At 40.3% G+C, this 8,314-nt stretch overlaps 1 long non-coding RNA gene across 1 annotated transcript; it reads right to left on the bottom strand.

Annotated features, from left to right (window-relative positions):
- Window positions 1-468: 468 nt before the first annotated feature.
- On the bottom strand, window positions 469-7,360 carry LOC129709024 (uncharacterized). The gene is made up of 3 exons (XR_008725447.1): window positions 7,213-7,360; window positions 4,417-4,443; window positions 469-2,792 (listed from the first exon to the last, which is right to left on the bottom strand). It is a non-coding gene; the product is annotated as an uncharacterized LOC129709024 (long non-coding RNA).
- Window positions 7,361-8,314: the final 954 nt, after the last annotated feature.

Genomic DNA, 8,314 nt, shown 5'->3' with positions numbered 1-8,314 from the left:
CAGACAAAAGTGGTGGCCAGGTTGATGTTGTTTACCTGTTAGAATTTCCGATCTGCTTTTGCTAAAGTTGCCACCACGGGAGGATCTGGCCGCAAAAGGAAGATTAGTGACTGTTTCACAACGCAGACACTCGCATGTAGATCAGATTGGCACTGGATTGCAAGATGGCAAAGGTGGCAATAAAGGGGATTATTTCTGCGTTTCGCTGCCGTGATTAATAAGGTCCGCGGGGATCGCCGTTGTATATTTGACATGGATGAGGGGTTATGAAGGTTTTGTGGCGCAGCTTGCGGCTGATCTGAAAATATTTGGAGGAGCAGGTAGTGTAGTGAAAGCAGATATATTGTAGAAGATTTGGGATGGGGGGGGGGGGGGGGAGAGTGGGCAGAGAAGTAACAGACGGAATTTGGAACAAGACTAAGAGACCTCTTGAAGTACTTGTAGATGGTTTATGCATGCAACCAATAATATAGCTACCTCAATACACCTAACCACGCCTTAGTTGCCAATTATAATAACAGCTTCTTCTCCATCTGCGCGGTACAGTAGCAGATTGGAGATAGTGACTGCTGATGTGTGTTTAACCCTGTGTTCTCATTAAAGACTAGTGTAAAGTACAAGTGTGTCTGATCACTCATTTACAGTACTGAATTGTGAAAAGCTTGAATAAAGTGGATGTGGAGAGATGTTTCCACGGGTGCGAGAGTCTAGGACTAAAGACCTTACGCTCAAAATTAAAGTACGTTCTTTTAGGAAGCAGATGAGGAGGAAATTATTTTGTCAAAGGGTGGTGAATCTGTGCAATTCTTTGCCACACAGGGCCGTGGTGGACATATTTAAGGCAGAGATAGATAGATTCTTGATTAGTACGGGTGACAGAGGTTATGGGGATAAGGCAGGAGAATGGGGATAGAAGGCAGAGATAGATCAACCATGGTTGAATGGCGGAGTAGACTTGATGGGCCGAATGGCCAATACTCCTTTCACTTATGATCTGATGATCTGATGGTCTATACAACGATGCTGCCTGTCACATTGAGCGACTCCGGCTTTTTGTGTAAATATTCTGTGTAAACCAGCATCTTCAGCTTCTTCGTACACAGTTTGTTCAGGGCGTCTGCTTAAAAATGAGGTTCGATATTGGTTAAACGGAATCGGTTCCTATTTGCTTCTTAGATAATTATCCATTCTTATTATCCAAACAGATTGTCGCGTTGTTCCAAAAACGTACGGGTGTAATTCCATTCGAAATAAAATATCTACCGCTGCGGTGTTTTTGCTTCAATCATACATCTACGCCTTGGGGCATCTCACCTCTTTTCGCTTTCTCTGTGAATAGAATAAAACAATATTTTGTAGTAAACACAGATTATTCTAGTAATCGTCTTAAAGTTTAAATAGCATTTGAATATATGTAGAATTAATCGAAAAAAGAAAATCGCAAGGAGATGGCCCACAGAATTACAAGACACCGATTCAATATGCCCGGGAACCAAATACATGGAAACGGCTTGTGCTGACATTCTAAACGAGACACAAATGCTGGCAACACTCAACAGACCAGGCTGCACGTGTGGCAAAAAAAAGGAATTACACCTTTCAGACAATCTGAATACAAACACGACCCAGAAAGTATAATGACATAACTGACAAAATAAATGCCAATTAGATCAGAAATTAATCTAATGATGGCATTTTCACATTCTTATTCGATACAAATGTCCTCCGTTTTACTTTTCCTATCTGCCCTGTCAGGTTTCTTATATGCAGTCGGTTCAATTAATGGCAGTTGTACGAAAAAGAAGAAATGCTCGTTGATAATGCAAAACAGTTTTGTTTTGTACTCGAAGTATGAACTACTATTCTGTTCTCGTGTTAATGCACTACATTCGTATTCTGAAAATCGTTTAGCGAAATTGTACCGTGCATTCCGAAGTTAAGGCATACATTTTGGAAGAAACGTTATGCAGGAATGCCCTGTGCGCGATTCTCTATCGAAGAATGACGTTAAACGTCAACGCTTCTGAGAGGTTTCGTGAGTGGCATCTTGTGGAGTATCTGCAAAGTCCTGCCTTCATTCAGCATATGTGGTCACTGAGTCTTATTTGTACAAATGTATTTTGTCTATTGATATTTACTAAGCCAAGAATCAGCAGTAAATTATTGGATTTATAGGTGACAAATATTTCGGACATCAAAAATTGAATGATATTGAGAGGCTGGCAGGTAACGTTTTAGTTTATTTAGTTTGGTTGAAAAATGCAGCGCGCAAACAGGTGCTTCGGCCCGCAGAGTCCGTGCTGAACAACTCCCTCCGAGCACTAACACTATGCTACATACTCTGGGGACAACTTAACATTTTACCAAGCCAATTAGCCGACAAACCAGTACGTCGAAGGAAAGCGGAAATCCAGAATAACAACTACGGAGTTCATGGGGAGAACGTGCAAACTCCGTATATAGAGCACCCGTCGTCGAACCCGGATTGATGGCTCTCTAGGCTGCGCTACCGTGCTGTCCTTAGCGCAATCCTTAGTGCAACCCTGTACCTGCGGGCTTAAGAGGCAAACGGTACAGATCTTCCCCTATTACCGATAACAAAGATAGGGTCAATTATGCAAACCGTTTCTATGTGTGCTTAAATATATTTTGATTTGCCATTTCAGCAAATAATAACAGAACTGCACGATGATTATGCAGTTCGAATATTGGCGTTTTGAATAACTACTGATGCCATTCAATTAACATTTTCATACCTAGTTCTTTTAATTGCCTTTGTAACGTGTTTACTTCTAAATACAACAGAAGAATTTGTTATTTTTTCGACTAATATCATTCCAGTTAAAACGGCATTCGGGAGCTGACGATCAACTCAACACAATTGAGGTTTCCATATATTACTGTTATTCGGATTATTGTGTTATAATAAATCAGCTTACATTTATTTTAAATGTTAGAAGGTCATTCCATTATCTATCTAAAATGTCAAACTCCCCTTTTCTCTCTCTCTCCCTCTCCCTCGCTTTCTCTCTCTCTCTCGCTATCTCTCTCCCTCTCTCCCCCCCTCTCTCTCTTTCTCTTTCTCTTTCTCTCTCGCTCGCTCCGCTCGCTCTCTCTCTTCTCTCTCTCTCTCTCTCTCTCTCTCTCTCTCTCTCTCTCTCTCTCTCTCTCTCTCTCTCTCTCTCTCTCTCTCTCTCTCTCTCTCTCTCTCTCTCTCTCTCTCTCTCTCTCTCCCCCCGTCCTCTCTCTCGCTCTCCGCTCGCTCGCCCTCTCTCTCTCTCTCTCTCTCTCTCTCTTTTGCTCTCTTTCTCACTCACTCTCTCTCTGTGTCGCTCTCTCCCTTCCATCATAGATGAGGCCCTCACCAGGGCCTACTCGATATCGCGTAGCACACACTTCTAGAGCTGCACGGTAAAACATTTTATAGGGATGCATCACAGCATGGTTTAGGAACAGCTCACAAAACCCTAATACATATAAGGATGTTGGAATATTTAAATAATACAGTAGAATGCGATAACAAAAATATTCGACATTAACAAATTTTAAAATGATCGCAAAGACTACTTAACCGATCTTAATATTCCCATTTGATACTAAAGGGGAAACAATCAGTACTGCAGCCCGGGCGCACTGTTTCAGTGTCAGAATATACAAGCCCAGTCTGGAGCCGCTCTAAACATGCACGCAAGGTGGACTCTGCATTGAACATTACCTGCAGGAAAATCACAGTATGCCTGAAGCCGACAAACTTTGAGCATCTGTACGAGTTGGCAGGCATCGACGAACCGTCTCGAAGACATGATCGTGCTGCTACAGTAGAACGCTGTAAATGCGGACACAGACCCCCGCCACCCCTTGCACAATCACTAACATGCCAAGAAAAGCCTGAAGAGTCCGTGGAAGAGTTAGCTTCATAGAACTAGAGCCAGCCGTACCAGGCATCAAAACCAAACAACAGATTGCACCAGGAAACCACCTGCCTTCTACTACCTGGAAAGCCCTAACCCGCCTCCGCTCTGGAGTGGGACATTGCGCACTAAACCGGAAGAAGTGGGGGCTCTCGAACTCTCACAAGTGCTACTGTTGAGAGTGACGGACAATGGCTCATCTACTGACTTGCGGCGAGAGGCATGCACTGCGGACGATCTAATTAGAGGCACAGATGTGGCACTGGCTGTGGCAAAGCAATGGCAGAACGTCGTTTGACACACGAAAGAGAACTAAAGGAAACACTAATACATCTACCATATAACCATATAACCATATAACAATTACAGCACGGAAACAGGCCATCTCGGCCCTACAAGTCCGTGCCGAACAATTTTTTGTCCCCTTAGTCCCACCTGCCTGCATCTAAAAGGAAAAAAGGAGACAAAGGTGCTTTCAATCACGGCACGTAATCGCACAACATACCTGAATCTTTTTGCTCAATTTCTGTTTCTATGAAAAAGGTAACCAGCCTACTGAAGTAATTAATGTAATATTATTTGGAAATACATCTAAACGAAGACTATACACGATACGACGCCATATCGCTTATAAAATGTTTTAATTTCCACCATCGTCAGTCGTAGCAATCAAACATACAAACCTGGTCAGTTAAAAATAATTTGTAATATTGTAATATTCCTGAACTAAACAGGCCGATTCTACTGTGGCTTACCAGCAAATTAATCGATAGCTCAGTGCATAGTACACGTGAATGCATACTTCAACCAATTATGTCAAACGGTAACTGTGATACATCCCTATGTTTCTGAAGACATATATGTTCTTCACGTGTATCTCACTCCACTTAACTCTACACATCAGCATAGCTCATTTTTTTTTATTATTTTTGATATGCTTTCGTCAGAAAACTTTTTTTTAAAGTTCTCTGAAATTTCGGTAGAAGCAACAAACTGAAGTGTATTTTATCCACATTGCTAGAATTATGCTTTATTTCATTCAACGCAGAAACACAGGGGCTTCGTTTGTAAAGTTGGGTAACATTTTGACGGACAGAAATATTGAAATTAAACATTTATTAATTGATTGAATAACTGTGCACACTATCATGAAAACGTGACGTAATTGATAAACGCAATGGAGCTTGGGAAGAAACAAGGCTGTAATATATAACCAAACCGCAAGAGATTTCCTCCCAAAGTAAACCCAAAGGGACAAGGTTGAGTAAATACTTCACAATTAGAGTAACATAATGGACAATTAAAATTTGTATATTGTCACATAGAACTGACTCCAAATATTTGAGTTTTTCCATTTCCCCAGCTGAAGATAAGAAGCGTACTGACACATGGAAGATGAAAGTAAAAGGAGATATTAAACGAGATGAGTATTTGAAGAAAATACATTTTCCGAATCAATCAGCTAAAGAGCGAAGTGATGGGCCCGTAAGATTCTGAAATCGGCGACCTCAGAAATAGTTGGTATTTTGCTATGAATGGATATTGTCCACCAGATACTGCAGGGAGCAAAGTATCCACAGAACAGGAAGACAAACAATTAGTGCAGTTAACCTCAGGAAAGCTAAGGGTGCAATTGAACAATATTCTGGCACCAATTTGCAGTTTAAAAAAATGACTAACATAACCAAATACAGATGTATGAAAAAAAATCATGATTTATAATTTGGTAGATTTCTTGCAAAATATATAAAATAAGAGAGGCGATGATTGTGCTGCTGCACAGATATCCAAGTTCAATTGATATGAAACCATGCACAAAATGCATGGTATCATAAAGGATGACGCTGATTAAATAAATATTATATCTAAAAGAGCGTGATGTCGCGAAGGACAACGGGGACAAGGCTTGCAGGAATCGTCGAGAGTAAAGGGGGAATCCGGCGTAGAATGGGCGGCGGGATGGCGCCGAAAACGTAGGGACATGTAGTAGTGATGGTGGGAAGTGGGGGATAAACAAGGGAGCAGCAATAGTTAAGGGTACTTTCTAACATTGTCTGCGTCTTGTGGCGACTCTTTATTTACCGTGTGTACAAAAACGATTAATGTAATTGTAACTTCACGGTATATTGGACGATAAAGTATCTATCTATCTATCTATCTATCTATCTATCTATCTATCTATCTATCTATCTATCTATCTATCTATCTATCTATCTATCTATCTATCTATATATCTATCTATCTATCTATCTATCTATCTATCTATCTGTCTATCTATCTATCTATCTGTCTGTCTGTCTGTCTGTCTGTCTGTCTGTCTGTCTGTCTGTCTGTCTGTCTGTCTGTCTGTCTGTCTATCTATCTATCTATCTCTCTCTCTATCTATCTATCTATCTATCTATCTATCTATCTATCTATCTATCTATCTATCTATCTATCTATCTCTCTCTCTCTCTCTCTATCTATCTATCTATCTATCTATCTATCTATCTATCTATCTATCTATCTATCTATCTATCTATCTATCTATCTATCTATCTATCTATCTATCTATTTATCGGTCTATATATCCGTCTGTCTGTCGGGCTGCTTGTCTGTATACCTTCCGAAAAGTATGCAATGTACTTGAAAACGGAAAGCGATAGGTTAACTATGCGGACGGAGATTGAATGATGGAGAGCATCGTGCAAAAAATGATTTTATCAATTTGTATTGAAAATGTGTGGGGGATCTTGAAAAATTACACGTAACACTCAGAGATAGCTTTAAGATACAGCCAATAATTAGCTTGTCTGGTATGACGTTTGCTCAATTACCGTATAGAGTACTGGATTCCTAGAGAGTTAAAATTGATGTAGGATTGAGCAAAGAAAGACTGCTGGGAGGGAATATCGGAGAATGACCTTCTGTCCAGAAAAATCTACTGTCCGATGATAGTTTTCGAACCCCTTGTGCTACAGTTAGGACAATTTTGATGCGAATGATGGAGATGACCCATCACCAAGAAAGCGTGTAGAATGTTTCCCCAAATGTTTCGGAAGGCTGTGAATTCAATTGCAGGCAATACAAATTTAAGATGGTCGAACTGGCAAATTGATACTTTTGAGCATTCAGTATCTATATCGATTGGAGATCAACAGTGGTAATCTTTGAAAATCATATGGTATTCATCTGTGAGTAGAGGAATGACGCAGAGATGACATTTTACGACCTGATTTATATAAAAGTTGGATGCAGACATTCATAGTGGGCTTTTGCTGATTTACGGGCTCAATCGCCGAGAGAATCCGCTTGCACTTACTGCATTTTTCTTTAAGAACGTCGAAAGCTGAATGAGAATAAATAAACAGTGAATACGTGTTAAATCATTTAAACGTTTCGACTGGCAATCGCTACAATTCCCGTGTTATTGAGAAAAACAATAAACATAGAACAATACAATACATCCATAGAACAACGTGCATAGTGTACAGGACCAGGAGTTTTGGGCCACAATGCCTGCGCTGAACATGATGTCAAGTTAAATGAATCACCTCGGCATGCAGTTTTACATGACTTTAATATATGCTAACAAATCTAAGGCCCGACAGAAGCGTCACTTTGTCGTGGAATAACCATATAGTCCGAGACTATATAGCCATTGATAGCACCACTATTTTTCGAAGCCTTAAAATTGTGCTGTAGCGACCCAAATGGAGAGATGTAAATAACACAATCATACCTATCTCTTTTTGACGCAAATATTCTTCTGTTTCAGGATGAATAAAGCAGGCATTACCTCATAATGTAAATAAATCCACCGACTATAACAACCACATATAGCTACTTAGACCACATGCAAATTACAATGGGTTGGTTTAATAAAATAAACTCAATTTTAACACATCTACTCCATTCTTCCACATTTTCTGTAAATGATAGAGATAACAGGTCCATCGATCAAAATCCTCCATGCTGATTAATTTGCTTAACGGAAGTAGTCCAACTTGACGATACCTGTCCTATATCTTCCAAATATTCTCTATACTGGTTACTGTCCAAATATCTTGTAAATATCGTTATTGTTCCCACTTATTCCACTTCCACTTCCACTGAGGGCACGTCGAATCTATGCGTCATGTTCTGTATTAACAATGTGTCCCTCTGGTCCCTGCTAAGCTTCTCCCCGCTCAATCTCCCTCTCAATCTATGCACTCTAGCATGTTACAGTTGTGGTAAGATTGGGGCTATGCATTTCCTATGCCTTGTAGTACTTAATTTTGTGTCATTAAATCACCTATACCGACGTCACTCCGGGGCAAACAATACAGTCCATCCAGCCCTTGTTTATACCTCAAACACTCTGAAATCGGTAACATTCCAAATTTCCTTGGACCCTTTGCAGGATAATTCATCCTTCCCAT

The sequence above is a fragment of the Leucoraja erinacea genome, chromosome 24, assembly GCF_028641065.1.
Source record: "Leucoraja erinacea ecotype New England chromosome 24, Leri_hhj_1, whole genome shotgun sequence".
Taxonomy (NCBI): Eukaryota; Metazoa; Chordata; class Chondrichthyes; order Rajiformes; family Rajidae; genus Leucoraja; species Leucoraja erinaceus.
Note: the sequence above shows the minus strand (reverse complement) of the source record. Positions and strands in the feature narration are given on the sequence as shown.